We start from the raw sequence: 16404 nt of genomic DNA, 5'->3' as shown, positions 1-16404 counted from the left end.
ACTATGCAATTGGTTTTGTACAATTTATATGTTGATATCCATTCCTTTCTTCCTTTGTAATGTCTGATCAGTCATTTATTTTTAGGATGATAGTTAAAATAGAAACAAGTACATAATCTAGGTAAAAATAGCTCTTAACAGCCACATGACTTTGGACATTTCTTGCTTGAAAACTATTGCAAGCTAATTATTTTTTCAGGTTTTTTTATGATCATAATTGCTTTAGCCAGACATTTCTTGAGCACCTACTGTGTAAGATGTATGTTTTCTCATCCCAGTTCTTTAGATTTGGAGCAAACTTAGAGTCACGTGAGTATGAGTCTTATTTGAATTACTCAGAATTTTAAACAAAGCAATATGAAGGGAAGGTTAGTTTAAGGAAAGCCATAGTTCTTCTTGAGATTAAATTGTAGTAAGCTGGGTAAGTACTGTGTCGTATTGGGCAGGAATATTTGTTTTCATCACGAGAAACCAGCACCAGTTCCTGGTACATAGTTAATACTCACTTAGTATTTGAGTGACTGACTGAGTGAAGGAATAAACGTATAACAACTGGATGCGAGTAATTAACTGGTTAGGCTGGTGTGCAACCATTAGGTCTTGAGTTGTTGGATTAATAGCTTCAATCCGAATGGGTATGGAAGTCTTAATTACTTTGAGAATGCTTAATGCCTGCTAATTGCCTGATGTCTATTAAATGTTGGCAGGGGAAAGGGACTCTTCCACTTTTGGGGTGCTGGCTGTCCCAGCTTTCATACTGGAGAGTGAAAGAGAAAGAAGAAATGGGCCCTGGGTGTTATGGCCTCCTCATGATATGTTGCCAGGAGTCTTTGGCGTGTGTAGATGCTGAAACAGCAACCAGTCAACAGTTCACCTGGGGAATCGCCCCACACTTCCTGAAAGTCAGTATTGTGATGACTTGTTTTACACTGAGATGTGTTCTGAGAAAAGGCAGTGTAAAAGTGCATCTGTGCGATGGACATTCATTTTATCCAACAGAGTGGAACTCAGAGTTCATGTTCCTTTGAAGCCAAACAGTGAAACTCTATCTGCTTTCTGGTTCAGGCATCTGAGACTTGATAAGATGTGGCAGCATGGGACACGGATTACGACGACAAGAGGAAGGTGCAAAAGATTAGACTGGGGTCCGCCAGCAGCCTTATCTTCCGCAGTGAGGATAAGGATGTCTCCTCTTGGATTTTAGGAGTGAATGCCAGGGACATGAGCTTTGTGCCCTCGCAGTTCAGAACTACAATTTCAAACCGTGTGTTGTTTTCTTACACAGACCGCGCTCTGTTGCCCCTTTGGCCTTTGCTTATGCTGTAATATCGCTTTGCAAACTCTTCGTTTAGCCCCTTCTTGGCCTAGATAACTCGTGCCAAGGAGTATTTTATCTGGGGAAGTTTTCCCTAGTATAAAATTCTGGGCATATTAGTTGTCTTTGCAGAGTGAAGAGTAGGAGTATCCTTTAGGATGCAAGAAGAAAGTTAGAGCTTTTGTCGTTGCTGTTTCTGTATTTATCCTGAGAAAGAGAACCTAGGGTTTTCTAACATCACATAGTGGACACTGGCATTCTCATTGACTCGTGTGTCAAATGATATGAGCAATTCTCTGAGGAAGAGTGGGAGTTTGTGAATCACAGAGGGGTTTATATCAGTATCCATACTTACTTGGCTTTCAGCGCCCTGCAGTGCTGTTTTTCAGTTTGTTATATGTACCTGGTTATCTTCCGACATTCAAACGTTTTGGTTACTCTTGATGTGATAAAAGCATACTTGATTTAAATCTAAAGTGAACCATTTTATCTGCCCTTCTCTTGTACAATATGAGAACCTTGGACCACTTTAACTTCAGTCACTCTCCCAACTCAAATGTTCAGTATGTTAGTTTCATGTATTTTTATGTCTGTAACATTAATTGTTTCTCTACCCCTTGAGGAGCAATGCTTATTCTTTAAAAGTACACCTGCACATTTACGTAGTTGCTCAAGTCTTGTGCCCATTTTCTCATTTTTGATCTAGTTTTCTTCTCCAAATACCATTTTTTAGTAGTTCTTTCAGTGAGGATATGTTGGTAGTAGAAACTTTTTTCCTGAATATGCTAGACTTAAGGGTTCATTTGGTTGGGTGCTATAGCAGTTATCTTTGTTAATTGAGGATGTTAATCCCACTGTGTGCTGGCGTTTGCCATCGCTGGTGTTAGTCTATTTGTCATTCTTCTGTAGTAATTTGATTTTTTCCTTCTGATTTTTCTCTGTGAGTTCACAGATGAGGATTCATACTTCCTGTATCTGAGGAAACTCCAACTGATAATATCCAGTATGCTGTGCTTTTATTTTGTTCTCCGGGTCCTGTAATAATCTCCTTTCCATATTTTCCATTGTGTTATCTCTGTGCTGCCTTCTGCTTAATTCCTCAGATTTACCTTCCGACTCACCTCTGCTCTCCTCATCTGTATCTAATTTACTGTTTAGCCCACCCATGGAGCTTTAAATTTCAGTGCCCATTTTCATTCCAATAAGTTCTATTTGATTTCTAATCTACCCTAAAAACTTATTCTTATGTTTTTTATTTCTTCTACCTTTAGTAAATTTTAAACTTAATTATTTGAATCTCTACCATGTAATTCTGTTGACCTAAATATCTTGGGAATACAAACCCCTGTGTTTTGTGTATGGTTACTCTTTTCTCATGATGATGGGTTGTTTCCATGTGTATTTCATAATTTTGGATTCTGAAGTTATCTTCAGGCTGCTCTCCCCTGTGGAAATTCTGTAGGGTAGCTTACAAATATGTTCCTCAAAACCTATTGTGTATTTGTTTGGTACCTGAGGTATTCTAGACATCACTTAGGTGAATTTCTCAGTTTGGGAGTTTTCTCAGACCAACCATGTGTGTAAACTTTCACCTGCTGTTGTTCAATTTGTTGTGAATTTGCTTGTTTATGTATATACCCTTAATTTCATATTATTGAGATCTTGAAACGTTGAAGGAAGCATTGGGAATGAAATTGTAATTCAGTTGTGGTATACCTGCTAATTGTGTGAAATAAAATTTGAACAACCTGAATGTAAATTCTTTGTTACAGAAAGTTATTGGAGCTGGTGGGTTTCTAGAAAAAGGAATGAGGTTGTTTTGAAAAGTAGAAATGCTCTTAGGCTACCAATTCTCAAACTTTATGGTTGCAGGAACTCTTGAACTTGGTAGACATTATTGAGGGCCCCGAAGAGCTTTTGTTTTTGTGGGTTGTATCTCTCGATATTTACTGTATTAGAAGCTAACACTGAAAAAATTTTATAATAACTTAAAATAGCAAACTTACCCCGTTAGCATAAAAGTTTTTATGCAAAATAAAGTTTTCCAAAATAAAAATAAAATAGAAAGTGGTACCATTATATTTTTGCAAATCATTTTAACATCTGGCCAAATAAAATTGTAGACAGCTGGATTCTAATAACAGCTTCTGAGTTCAGTCTGTTTGCAGCATGTTTTATTGAAGTATATGAGGAAAATCTGGCCTCCCACATAATTGTACTTGGAAGAAGAGGAGTGTTGAATAGCCCTCTCAAGTAATTGTGGATGTTCTTTGATGCTACACTGAGAACTAACCACTGAGAATTTCTTAAAGATTAGTTGCAGTGTAGAATCTGAAACCACATTAGTTGGCCTTTTGTTCTTTGTTAAAATAAAATTCATTAGTCTATCTTGCCCTCTTTTTGAAAAGACCTTTTTCTTATGCATTATTTTTAACCTCCTGCTTTATTTGGAAAATACTTGTTCTCCAAGTTACGCAGATCTTCCAAAAGGTGACCCAATTCATTTTATAACGAGAACCTTCTACCCCACCGCCCACATTTGTTAATATCAGCACCATTCTCATTTAGGAGAAGTCTTTAAATATTGGGAAGCCATCTGGTACATGAGAGGTAAAAGTTAACAAAAAATTGTATTTTCTCTTGAAAGCCTGAGTTTTATTATTGGCAGTACATGCTGTTGGTTATTTTCCTTGAAGTAACAGGCTCACTTTGTTCTTATTTGAAGAAATATTGCAAATGTCCAAGACTCAGAAACCATTGTAAATGCTCTCTAGCCAAACATCCCCAGGAATTCACCTGTGGTTGAGGAAGTTGGGTTTATTACTTGTGGCAGCCGGGAAGAATACTCAGTAAGAATTTGTCAGAAAGGATTTATTATGGGACTTGGGTTTGTGTTAGATGTTTCAAGAGAGGGTTAAAAGAAGGGGGCTTTGTGCTGGAGTAGATGCTGTGGGTAACGGGGATGATTCTGTAATTGGGTATCTTAAGTCTTGTATTTAAGAAGGAATAAATGGTAAGGAAGTAGCAGTCACTCTTATTAGCCAGTAGAGGGGGATATTTGGTCATTTGTGGTTTGGATGATGTTCCTATTTTTGTTTAGATTCATGATGGTCAGAGTGATGTTACCTGATGTGGATGGTTAGTTGCGTTTAACAGGAGAACATCAAGGCTTAGCTGTGAGGGTCAGATTTTAGTCCCACCAACGCCCTGCTGATAGTACCAGACAAATTTCCATCTTTGAGGGCTGCTCTTGTTTTTGCACTGTAGCTTGTCAGTTGTTTTAAGTAATAATGGTGTGCATGCGAAAGGCGTCTGGTTCTGATTGCAGTTCAACAGTCTCAGAAGTGCTTTTCCTAGAAATAACCATTGTATTGCACCATGCAGCAGAACCTCCCACTTTGTCACACAGAATCTCAAAGACACTTGGAGTGGGCTGAATAACGACCCCTCACAAGATACGTCCGTACCCTGATTCCTAGAATCTGAGACTGTTTCCTGGAAAAGGAGTCTTTGCAGATGTAATTAAGTTAAAGATCGTGAGATGAGGAGACCGTTTTGGATTGTTTGAGTGGGGCCTACATCCAGTGATAAGTATACATATGGGAGAGAGACAGAAGACAAGATGCCTTTGGGCAAGATGAGGAAGTTATGTGTGATCATGGAGGCAGAGGTGAGAGTAAGGTGGCTACAAGCCAGGGGATACCTGGAGCTAGCAGAAACTGGAAGAGGCAAGGAATGAATTCTCTCCTAGACTCTTCGGAGGGAGTGTGGCTTTGCTGACATTTAAATGTTATCCTTCCTGTCTCCAGAACTCTGGGGGAATAAGTGCTGGTTTTAAGGCACCATGTTGGTGGTTATTTGTGGTGGCAGCCTCAGAAAAGGAATAGGCTTGTACTTAAGGGTTGAGATTTAATGAAATCATAATTTTTACTGGTTTATGAAAGGGCATTTGTAGGTGCAGTTGACATCTTCTGGTAAGGAGTACGTGGAGGTGGCGAATACAAGGGTTGCTTGTTGCCAATTCCTTGATTGGTGCTAATGCACCAGCAGTTTGATCTACCATTGCTTTTGGATCATAATTGAAAATGTCAATATGGTAAAACATCTTAGCATTATTACGAAGGTAGGTTTGGTCTTGCAGACGTCCTGAAAGGGTGTGGTGGTAGTGGTGGGTGATCTGTGTACCACATTTTGAGAACCATTGGCTAAGGAACCCTGACTCAATTGCAGAACCCAGACAGAAAATGAAGAACTTTGTTCTTCAAGACTGTTTGTTAGGGCCCAGGATATTCCAACCACTATATTCTTTTTCACTGCCGGCTGACATAAACAGTAGCATAGTGTATCTTGACAAGTAACAGTTCTGTTGAATTATAACTTGTTTACTATTGCGAACCTTACTGTACTCATGTCAATGAGCAGGTAAGAATGATTTATCTCCCTAGGAGGTAGACCTTTTACTTGTAATAGAATCCCAGCAGAACCCTAAAGTTCTCTTCAGCCCACTAAAGATGATTGGCTCTTGCTTCTGGAGATTTACCTATCAAGGGAGCAGCACTTACTGTTGGTGTCTTGTCTTTTGATGAGGTCTCTCTGTCTACCTGCATTTTTTATGTGCCATAGTCTTTGTTTTCAGAACTATAAAATGCTTGTTTTTTATACCAAATTATGTCTAGAAGATCTGTGAGCCTTTTCTCTCTCCTCTGTGCTTCCTAACCTGTGCTCACGTACACACACTCGAATGCACTTTGTATTTAGATATCTAGTTGTTTCTCAGCCTTTCCCTGGAATCTGGCTTTGTCATTACAGAGTTACAGATACTGATTTCCGTAGATATTAAAGGTTTGGCATTAATTTCTTTACAGCTAAACTGAGGAGGACGAAATACAGTAGGAATAATTGATTTACATCACAGAGTTTCTTATAAGAAGGATTTTAAAGCTACTACTGTTTAAAAACTCATAATATATTCTCACTTAATTGTTTTGGAATGTGCCATAGCAGTGAGATGGGCGATCTGGCCATGAAACCTCTAGTAGGGAGCGTGAGTATTCAGCTCAGAGAAACATAAAAGAGGATATCTTGCTTCATTGCCAAGGGAGACGGCCCTGGCTGCACGAGACCGAGAATGCCGGGTGGGGAATGGGCCAAAGCTGCGAGAAAGCACAAAAGAAATCAGTTAGTTGGGTGAATGGAGTAAAGGTGTTCTCACAAAAACCAACACCACAAAAATGAACTATTACTGTGTAAGCAGTTAAGGAAAATCTGTGCAAGTCCTTGATAATACTCGTATTCTCCCCCCAACCCCATTGGCTTTGGACTAGTTGACAGAGAGAAGTCTTATTTGTATCTAGTAGGATGCGGTGTCTAGTAGGAGTTGATGCTGTAATTCCGTACGGGAATGGATTTGCTTCAGTTTCTTGCACTTGGTGAGATGAGAGCCATTTGTCTGCTGGCATGAACGGGGTGGCGTATTGTGGGCATTTCCTGGTGCAGGCACTTTGGTTGTGATTTTCTTCACTGCTGACTGACTTACTGTTGTTCATCCACCTAACATAGTATTAAAATGTTACTACTTGCTGTCTACTTTCGTCTTCTCTTTCTCTTGGTTTTTGGGGGTTTATACTTCTCAAATGCTTTTTAATTTATTCCTTTTTGGAAGGAGTAGAGGGTATACTCATCCCATTGTTTGTAACTGGAAATTTCTGCTTTGATTTATTACCAAGGCTTGTATTATACCTCGGGCATTAACTTTTTCTGCAATTCCTGGAACCCATATCTGGTACATTAGTGAATATTGTTTCACATTCCTTTCCCCCCTGTAAACCCATGCCCCCTATAGTCTTTCTTATACTGTTGTGTCTTTCCCCTAGCCAAGAAAATTTTTGAGCTTAGCTTTTTGTAGTTTGTATTACAGAAAAATATAGGCACATTAAATATGCTGTCTCATGCCGTTTCTTGGTATGTTTTGAGGAAAGACTGAGATTTGGATCCCTTTCCTCTCCAGTGAAAATCACACATTGCTCACTGTTTAGAGAATGCTACCTCCTCTGATCAGTGTCTAACTTGCTTTGGAGCCAGAAGACACATCTGTTTATATAACTGGATGTCTGGCAGCTATTGACCCTTGGTAATTAGTTTAAACTTTTCTTACATGTTTGCTTTTAGTGAAAGAACTCAGTACCATGTAGCTTTATGAGTGACATAGAACACAGTGAAATGTTTTCAAAACCTATTCAGAATTGGATATTGCCTCATTTAAATGGTTGGTATTGCCAAACGCATCCAATTCTGAAACAACTGAAATAAATGTGAAAGCTTTCTTTAGCTCATTAGTGAAATGAAGGAAACATTGTGAGTATGAGGGTGAGTTGTCATGGGAAATTAAATGGAAATGAAAAACGTTAATAATCTTAAATTGGTTTTGCTATGCATACCGATTTTTAAATGTGTCAGGTTACACTGGCAGCTGGATGCTCTAAAGACTGTGACCTTCACAAGGAAGCACACAGCTCATTTGACAGTTGAATTAATGCATCAACAAATAAATGAGTGAGATCCTAATTCGGGAATTGATGACCAGCTAACTGAAAAGAGTAAAAAGGAGAAATGGGAGCTAAGCTTTGGTTCCTGGGTCAAGTTGTGGAAATTCTAGCATCTATCCAGTTAAGTTCAACATTTCAAAGCAGTTACCTAACCATCTTGGTTTGCTTGTGTTAACAGGCTGTTGAAAGGAATGGATCAACTTTTTAAAAAATTTCCCTGCCCAAATTCTATTTAAAATATAAGCGTATAGCAGTGACATAAAAAAAACTGACATGTGCTCAAAATTACTCATGAGGAATTCTGCATACTCGTAGTTTTAGTGAAATACAGATTTTTTTTATTTCACGTTTTCAGAGGTATAATTTACATGTAATGCAGGTACATATTTTAAGCAAGTTCTCTTATGCCCTTTCCTGACCCCTGCCCTTCTCTGACACAGCCGCTGTTCCATTCACCTAGCTTAGCTTTGTCTGTTTTAGAACTTGAAATAAACATAATCCTGCAGTATGTACTTTCTGGTCTCTTTTGCTCAACATGTTTTAAAAATTTATCTGTGTTGTTGGACATACGAGTCGTTACTTCACTTTCAGTGCTGAGTTGTGTTCCATTACGTGAATATACTAAAATTTGTTTATCTGTTCACTTGATGGACATTTGCTTTATTTCTACTTTTTGGCTAGTATGAAGAAAATTGTTGTGATCAGGCATGTACAGATTTTTTAAGGACATTTGTGGTCAAGTCTTTTGGGTAAATACCTAGGAATGGAATTGCTAGATGGATATCCCTCTCAACAAAACCAACAACAAATGGATAGATGTATGTGTAACCTAAATCTGTGGTTGTGAGCTGTGGGTGATTTTGCTGCCCTGGGGGAATTTGGTAATGTCTGGAAACATTTTTGATAATCATAACTGGGTAGGAATGGATAGAGGTCCAGGAGACTGCTATACACACATATAAGGCACAGGATAGTTCTGCTTGCAGGGAATTCTTTGGTTCACAGTATCTATAATGCTGAGGTTAGAATTTCTGCTTTCAACAAAATTGCCAAACAGTGTGCCAAGGTACTTGTATCACTGTGGTATATGACAGTGTCCATTTGTTGCATGTACTCTATAAAATTTGATATTAATACTCTCAATTAGCCATTCCTAGTGGGTATCCTATTTGTGGTTTTAATTTGTATTTCCTTTATGACTAATGATGTTGTTTTTTTTTTTTTTTATGTGCTTTTGACCATTCCTATATCTGTCTTTCTCCAGCTTTGAGATGACTGATATAGCATTGTGTAGGTTTAATGTGTAAGTTAGTGAACATTTTCATCACCTCACATAGTTACCCATCCCCTTTTGTGGTGAGAGAACATTTTAGATCTATCCTCTTAGGAACTTTCAAGTATACAATACAGTATTGTTAACCAATGTTTAGTGTAGTTACCATGCTTTGTATTAGATGCCCAGAATATATTCACTTTCGAACTGGAACTTTGTATCTTTTGACTACCAGCTTCCATCTCTACCCTATTTCCTGGCCCCTGGCAACAGCAATCTCCTGTTTATATGAGTTTGACTTTCTAAGATTCCACATGTAAATAAGATCATACAGTTTATATCTTTCTATCTGACTTATTTCACTTAGCATAATACCCTCGGATTTCACCCATGTAACAAATGGCAAGATTTCCTTTTTATGGCTGAATAATATTCCATCATACATGTATCTTCTGATTTCAAACTATATTGCAAAGCTATAGTAATCAAAACAGTATGGTGCTGGCTTAAGAACAGACACATGGACCAGTGAGGGGCGCCTGGCTGGCTCAGTCAGTAGAGCATGTGACTCTTGATCTCAGGGTTGTGAGTTCAAGCCCCATGTTGGGTGCAGAGATTACTTAAATAAATAAATCTTTAAAAAAACAAAAACAAAAGATACATGGACCAGTGAAACAGAACCGAGAACCCAGGCATTACAGCTAACTAATATTTGACAAGGGAGCCAACATCGTCAATAAATGGTGGTGCAAAAACTGGATGTCCATGTGGAGAAGAAGGAAACCGGATCCTAATTTATACAGCTCAAAAAAATTAAGTGAGACTGGATTAAAGATACAAATTTAAGATTCAAAACCATGAAACTCCTAGAAGAAAATATAGGGAAAAAGCCCTGACATGGGTTTTGGCAATGGTTTTTCTTGGATATGACAACACAGGCAAAAAAAAAAAAAAAAGCAAAAGTACACAGGTGGGATTACATCAAACTTAAAAGCTTTTGCACAGCAAAAAACCAATCCCCCATCCCTCTCAACAAAACCAACAACAAAATGCCAAGGCAGCTTATGGAATGGGAGAAAATATTTGCAAACCATATTTCCCAAATAGTCAAGGAACCTGTACAACTAAATAGCAAAAACCCAGAAATTTGATTCAAATAATGGCAGAGGACTTGAATAGACATTTTCTACAAAGAAGATATAAATAGCCAACGGGTGCATGAAAAGGTGCTCAGTATCACTAATCATAAGAGAAATGCAAATAAAACCCCCCTGAGATATCCCCTCACACCTATTAGAATGATTGTTCTCAAAAAGACAAAGATAAATGCTGACAAGGATATGGATAAAAGGGAGCCTTTGTGCACTGTTGGTGGGAACGTAAATTGGTAACATCCACTGTGGAAAACAATGTGGAGGATCCTCAAAAAAAAAAAAAAAAAAAATTAGAATTACCATATGATGTGGCAATCGTACTTCTGGGTATATATCTGAAGAAAACAAAATCACTACTTTGAAGAGATTATCTGTACCCCCACATTCATTGTAATATTATTTACAACAGCCAAGACATGGAAATGACTTAAGTGTTCTATACTTTCTGCAAAAGTTTCTGTTCAAGTCTTTTGCCCAATAGAAAAACTGGATAGTTTACACAGTCTCATTAATCCTTTTCCGGACATATCTTTTGCATATATTTTCTATTGGTCTGTAGCTTTCCTTTCATTTTCTTTCTTTCTTTTTTTGTTTTTTTTTTAAGATTTTATTTATTTATTTGACACAGAAAGAGAGAGTGCATACAAGCAGGGAGAGCAGCAGAGGGAGAGGGAGAAGCAGGCTCCCCACTGAGCAGGGAACCCCATGCGGGGCTCAATCCCAGGACCCTGGGATCATGACCGGAGCTGAAGGCAGATGCTTCACTGACAGCCACCCAGGCGCCCCTCCTTTCATTTTCTTTTAATGGTAACTTTTGAAGTCCAGAAATTATAACCTTTGGGGCCTGGTTCACATCTCTTTCTTTTCTTGCTAATCTAGTGCTTTTTGTGCCTATGAAGACTTTTGTTATACCAAGATATCACTAATATACTCTCTTTAGTTATTGTCTAGAAGCTTTGTACTGTTTGGTTTTATATTCTATTGGAAAGGATTTTTTAAATATATGGTATGAGGTGTAGGGATCAAGATGTATTTACTTCCATCTGGATTTTCACTTCTTACAGACCATTTCTTCTTCTTTCCCCAGGAATTTACTTTGTCTGCTGCCTAAACTCAGTTGATCTATTTTGTGGGTCTGTTTTTGGACTTTCTATTCTTCTCTTTTTGATCTCTATCTGTCCTTATTGCCAACATCACACTTCCTTAATTACTTTGGTAATTTTAGAGGAAGTCATGGAAACAGGCAGTGTCAGCCCTTCAGCTTTATTCTTCTTTAATATTTTGCCTATTCTAAGTCTTCTGAATTTCTAAGTAAATTTTAGAATATTCTTGTTGGTTTCTACAAGAAACCTTTTGGGATTTTAATGGTGATGGCATTGATCAATTTGAGAATTGACAGATTAAGTCAATATTGACAATACTGAATCTTCCAATTTTCAAACATGGAATATGTATTTGTTTCTTTCTGACAGTACTGTTTTAAAATTTTCTGTTACAAGTCTTAGAGTTTTGTTTCTTTTTCAGTATTTTATGATGTGTTTGTTGTTGTTGTTTTTAAGTCGGCTCCATACGCGACGTGGAGCCCAGCATGGGGCTTGAACTCCCAACCCTGAGATAAAGACCTGAGCTGAGGTCAAAAGTTGGACACTTAACCAACTGAGTCACCCAGGTGCCACGATATGATGTGTTTTTAAGATTTTATTTTTTAAGAATAATTTGAGGTTCACAGCAAAATTGAGGGGAAGGTACAGAGACTTTCAATATACTTCTTATGTCCTCACATGCGTAGACTCCCTCAAAGTGGTACCTTTGTTAAAAATGATGCCTACACTGACATCATAAATGCCCAAAGTCTGTACTTTACGTTAAGGTGTACTTTTGGTGTTGTATATTCTTTGGGTTTGGACAAATGTATAATGACACTTATACATTATTATAGTATCATACAGAGTATTTTCACTCCCCTGAAAATCCTCTGTGCTTCACCCCTCAAAAATTTCTTCTGAAATATTTTAAGATTTTTGATAACATGTAACTAGTATTTGAAAAAAAACGATTTTTGATTGTTGCTAATGCAACCAACTCAGAATTGATGTTTGTATTTTGATTTTGTATCCTGAAACATTGGTAGATTTATTCTATTAGTTTTTTTTTTTAATTCTTTAGAATTCTCTGCATAAACAATCCTGTCTTCTAAATATAAAGATAGTTTTAATTTTTCCTTTTCGGTCTGTATGTGTTTATTCACTTTTCTTGCCTATTGCAGTGGCTAGGACCTCCCATGTAATTTTAAAAAGAAGTAGGGAGAGTGGACATTCTTGCTTTTCCCCTGATCTCTGGAGAAATGCATTTAATATTTAACCATTAAGTATGATATAGAATTTAAATTTTTTATTCCATTTGGCCCACTCAAGGTTTGTCTTAGGTTCACCTAAACATTTGGATGGGGGAAGAAAGACTAATTGCCACACTTGGCTTCAGAGCAACCTCAGGTGTCCCTCTTCTTTGGAAGCCATTGCTGCATTCTGTGGGTTAATCTTGCTCCACCTCCTCCCCCCATGGGAGTTCAGGTGCAAGGAGACAAAATCCTCAGTGAGTGGGTGGGGGAGCCATACTAGCTTAGAAGCTTCATGCTCCTCCAGAGCTACTGTCTCTTGTAATAACCCCATAGGTATCTCCTCCATGGTCCCTGCAAGGGACATGTCCATTATGAAGAAGTTTGAATTTATACTTCCTGTCAGATTATTAGTTCTCCCAGTCCAGATGCAGTCTACCAACCAGGGTCATTCTTACTATAAGCATAAAGGTTGTGGACATCCTACCTTTATCAGGTAGCAGCTACCTGATAAAGGAGATAAAACTTAGAAAGTTAACCAAATGTCTGATTACCTATATCATAGTTGTCTTTCATCAAAATGAGAAAGTTCTCTATTCCTAGTTTTGAGTGCTTTTCTTTTTAAAATTATGAATGGGCATAATTTAGTCAAGTGCTTTTTATAACATCTATTAAGATGGTACATAGTTTTTGTCTCATATTTGGTTAGTGTGGAGTATTACATTGATGGATTTTGCAGTCCTGGGCTAGACCCAAATTGCAAGTTGACCTGTTTGAGCCTCATTTTCATCTTATGTGAAAAGGTAGGAAAATCTATCTTTCATGGTTGTTCAAAGATTAAATTATATGGTTAATAGAAAGCCCTGGGAAAAGAGTGGACAGTTCACATAGGTGAGAGGAAGATTATGGCCATAGCTGTAGATGTGTTTTGCCATCTTGCTTTCCAAAAGTAAAATGCCAATTTACGGTTGATTGCTTTCTTTTAATGGACCTTCTTTGTAACTAATGACACAAAGAAGGGTGATTACAAGTAGCAGAGCATAGGATAGGGTAGCAAAAGTTAAGGAACAGACTTTACAATACTACCCTGATATTCGGTGCTGAATCAGGTTCCCAAAGATAGAATTAATTGTCCTGTTCTCCTGAGTTTGTGCATCGGAAGGAAATCCTTTTGAGGTAGTCACTTCAAAAGAGTGGATTCTGGACAATTTTTTTCTCTCCTTCCTCCTGCTTTCATTTAGGACTAGTGTGTTTGTTTAGGCCAGGAAACTGTATTATCTGGTTTGTTTCCAGTATAGCTGCCATTTGAATAGTCACAATTTCTAAAAAGCTTGTATTGGAGTTCTTTATCAAGTGCTAATTGGATTTGTAATTTTCCTAGTTTACCACATCCTGCATAAATATACTTGCCTTGTCTCTGTGTCCCAAGGGATGCTGTTTCATTACAATGCATTGAAATAACATATTTTTGGTATTCTACTCAAGTATTTTATTAATGTGAATGCCTGGGTTATATTGTTGCAAAATGTTTCTCTTATTGACAATTTGATCTCTTTCTATTTGTATGGGGCAGTAAATAAAGGTGCTTAATTTACATAAGCCTATTAAATGAAATTCTCAAGAAGAAGGAAAATAATTTTAAATGCAGTTTACAATGTGGTGACAGCTGATCCACTTACAAACAAGCTCATTTAGGGGAATTGGATTGAATGAAAAAAACTTACAAGTTTTATAACATTGTAATACATACCAAATGGTATTCATAATATTAAGCTGTATGAAGAGATTTTCTGTTGACCCCTTCTGTCCTCTCTTCTTACCCTCAGAGGGTAAAAAAGGGTATTTGTCTTGCCTTCCAAAATGATTCTGTCAATTTATAGTTGAAATGGCTTTCCCTTGAAAGGGAAGCAGAGAGCCTGAGCTCCAGTTATCGGAGGTTCTGAGAGTGTAGTTCATATTGCACACCCAAGAATCCTCTCCCTTCCCTTGTTTGTTTTCTTTTTTGGATGGACAATTAGCAGACTTACTTTTTTTTCTGATAGAAATGAAATTAGCAAGACGATATGTATGGGACAACCAAATTGCTCTCGTTCTATATCTCTTTAAAAAAGTTTTTTAAAAACTGCTTCTGTAACATTGTAAGGACTTCTCTTTCCATTGGCCATTGGGAATTAAAGAGCACAGCCATCAGAAGAGATTATTCTCACATATTTCTCTTTGACCTCTACAAAGGTGCATTTTCTCCTTTAGAAAGCCACTGGCAAGTTCACCTAATGCAGAACATGGAGTTCATTTGTTTAAAGAGTTGCAGCCTTAGGGTACAAATATAACACATGAGCTCCTCCAATTAATTTCTAGGAAGCTCAGGTAATGACTCTGATGTGTCGATTATATGGTATGGATACGGGCTGTGGTTACCTTAAAAACCATCTGTTTTCTTAGGTTTCTGCTCAGGAATTGTGATTCTTAGAGGCAATTCTGCAGGACATTCTCACATTTGAATTTGGAGGTAGAAGACCCACTTAACATTCTTCAGAGTAAGCACAAGTCTAGAATTCTTCCATTAATTCATTCTTTAGTTCTTTTTTTTTTTTTTTAAGATTTTATTTATTTATTTGTCAGAGAGAGAGAAAGAGAATAAGCAGCAGGAGTGGCAGGCAGAGGGAGAAACAGGCTGCCCGCTGAGCAAGGAGCCCGATGTGGGTGGGAGTCAATCCCAGGACCCTGGGATGATGACCTGAGCCGAAGGCAGATACTAACCAACTGACCCACCCAGGCGTCCCTTTTCTGCAGTTCTTCTTGAACATCTTCTAGATCTGGTTAAAATTTATATGAGCAATTTTTCTCATCTGCAATTAAATTCCAGTTAGACTATTTCTAAATCACTTTAGATTCTGCAATTTAATTTCCCCAGGATCACTTTCTGCTTACTTCTCTTCAATGCATTTTATTAATCTGTCATAGTGTACCTTAGGTCACTATTCTTGCACCATATTATCCTTATAACTGCTATTTTTTTAAAAAGATTTTATTTATTTATTTGAGACAGAGAGAATGAGAGAGAGAGAGCACATGAGAGGGGGGAGGGTCAGAGGGAGAAGCAGACTCCCTGCTGAGCAGGGAGCCCGATGTGGGACTCGATCCCGGGACTCCAGGATCATGACCTGAGCCGAAGGCAGTCACTTAACCAACTGAGCCACCCAGGCGCCCAACTGCTATTTTTTTATGTTAGTTTGTACATTACTTTTATGAAAGCAATTAATTTGACTAATCCTATGGAGAGAACTGAATATTCTTTTGCTTGTCAGTACTGTCATTAAAGTTACAAATGAAAACTTTTTACCATGACCTGGTTTGCAGTGTCTGCTACCTGTTAGTAGGCTTGGATCAGATCTTCAGAAAGCAGTTAGAGTGTGAGGAAGAAGGGGGCAGACTCTTTGAAATAGAAGATGAATCCAACAAAAGAGAGGGATAGGGCAGAGAGTACGAAGAAAGGGAAGATTAGTCATTGGTATCAAATTCTGTATGACAGGTTAATTGATTTTGCTTGGGTCCATCCTCTCCTTCCTGCTCATGGTTCTGGCCTGAGTTTAGGTCATTTCTCTTTTCTTTACACACATATGCTCTGTCTGAAATATCTTTTTCACTGTATGACATTAAGAATTTCTGTTAAACCTTTAAAACTGAGATTATTCATTGCTTCTTAGAAACCATTTCCTAGCTCCAGTTCCCTATGATTGCCTTCTATCATGTATAGGCCACTGTCATTGAACTTATTTACT

At 37.8% G+C, this 16404-nt stretch overlaps 1 protein-coding gene across 1 annotated transcript in view; it reads left to right on the top strand.

Annotated features, from left to right (window-relative positions):
- Positions 1-16404, top strand: part of DDX10 (DEAD-box helicase 10) — a 269843-nt gene that overhangs the window by 93327 nt on the left and 160112 nt on the right. The window lies entirely within an intron of this gene.

This window comes from Neomonachus schauinslandi, chromosome 11, assembly GCF_002201575.2.
Source record: "Neomonachus schauinslandi chromosome 11, ASM220157v2, whole genome shotgun sequence".
Lineage (NCBI taxonomy): Eukaryota > Metazoa > Chordata > Mammalia > Carnivora > Phocidae > Neomonachus > Neomonachus schauinslandi.
The sequence above is the reverse complement of the archived record's forward strand: the minus strand, read 5'-3'. Positions and strand labels throughout refer to the sequence as shown.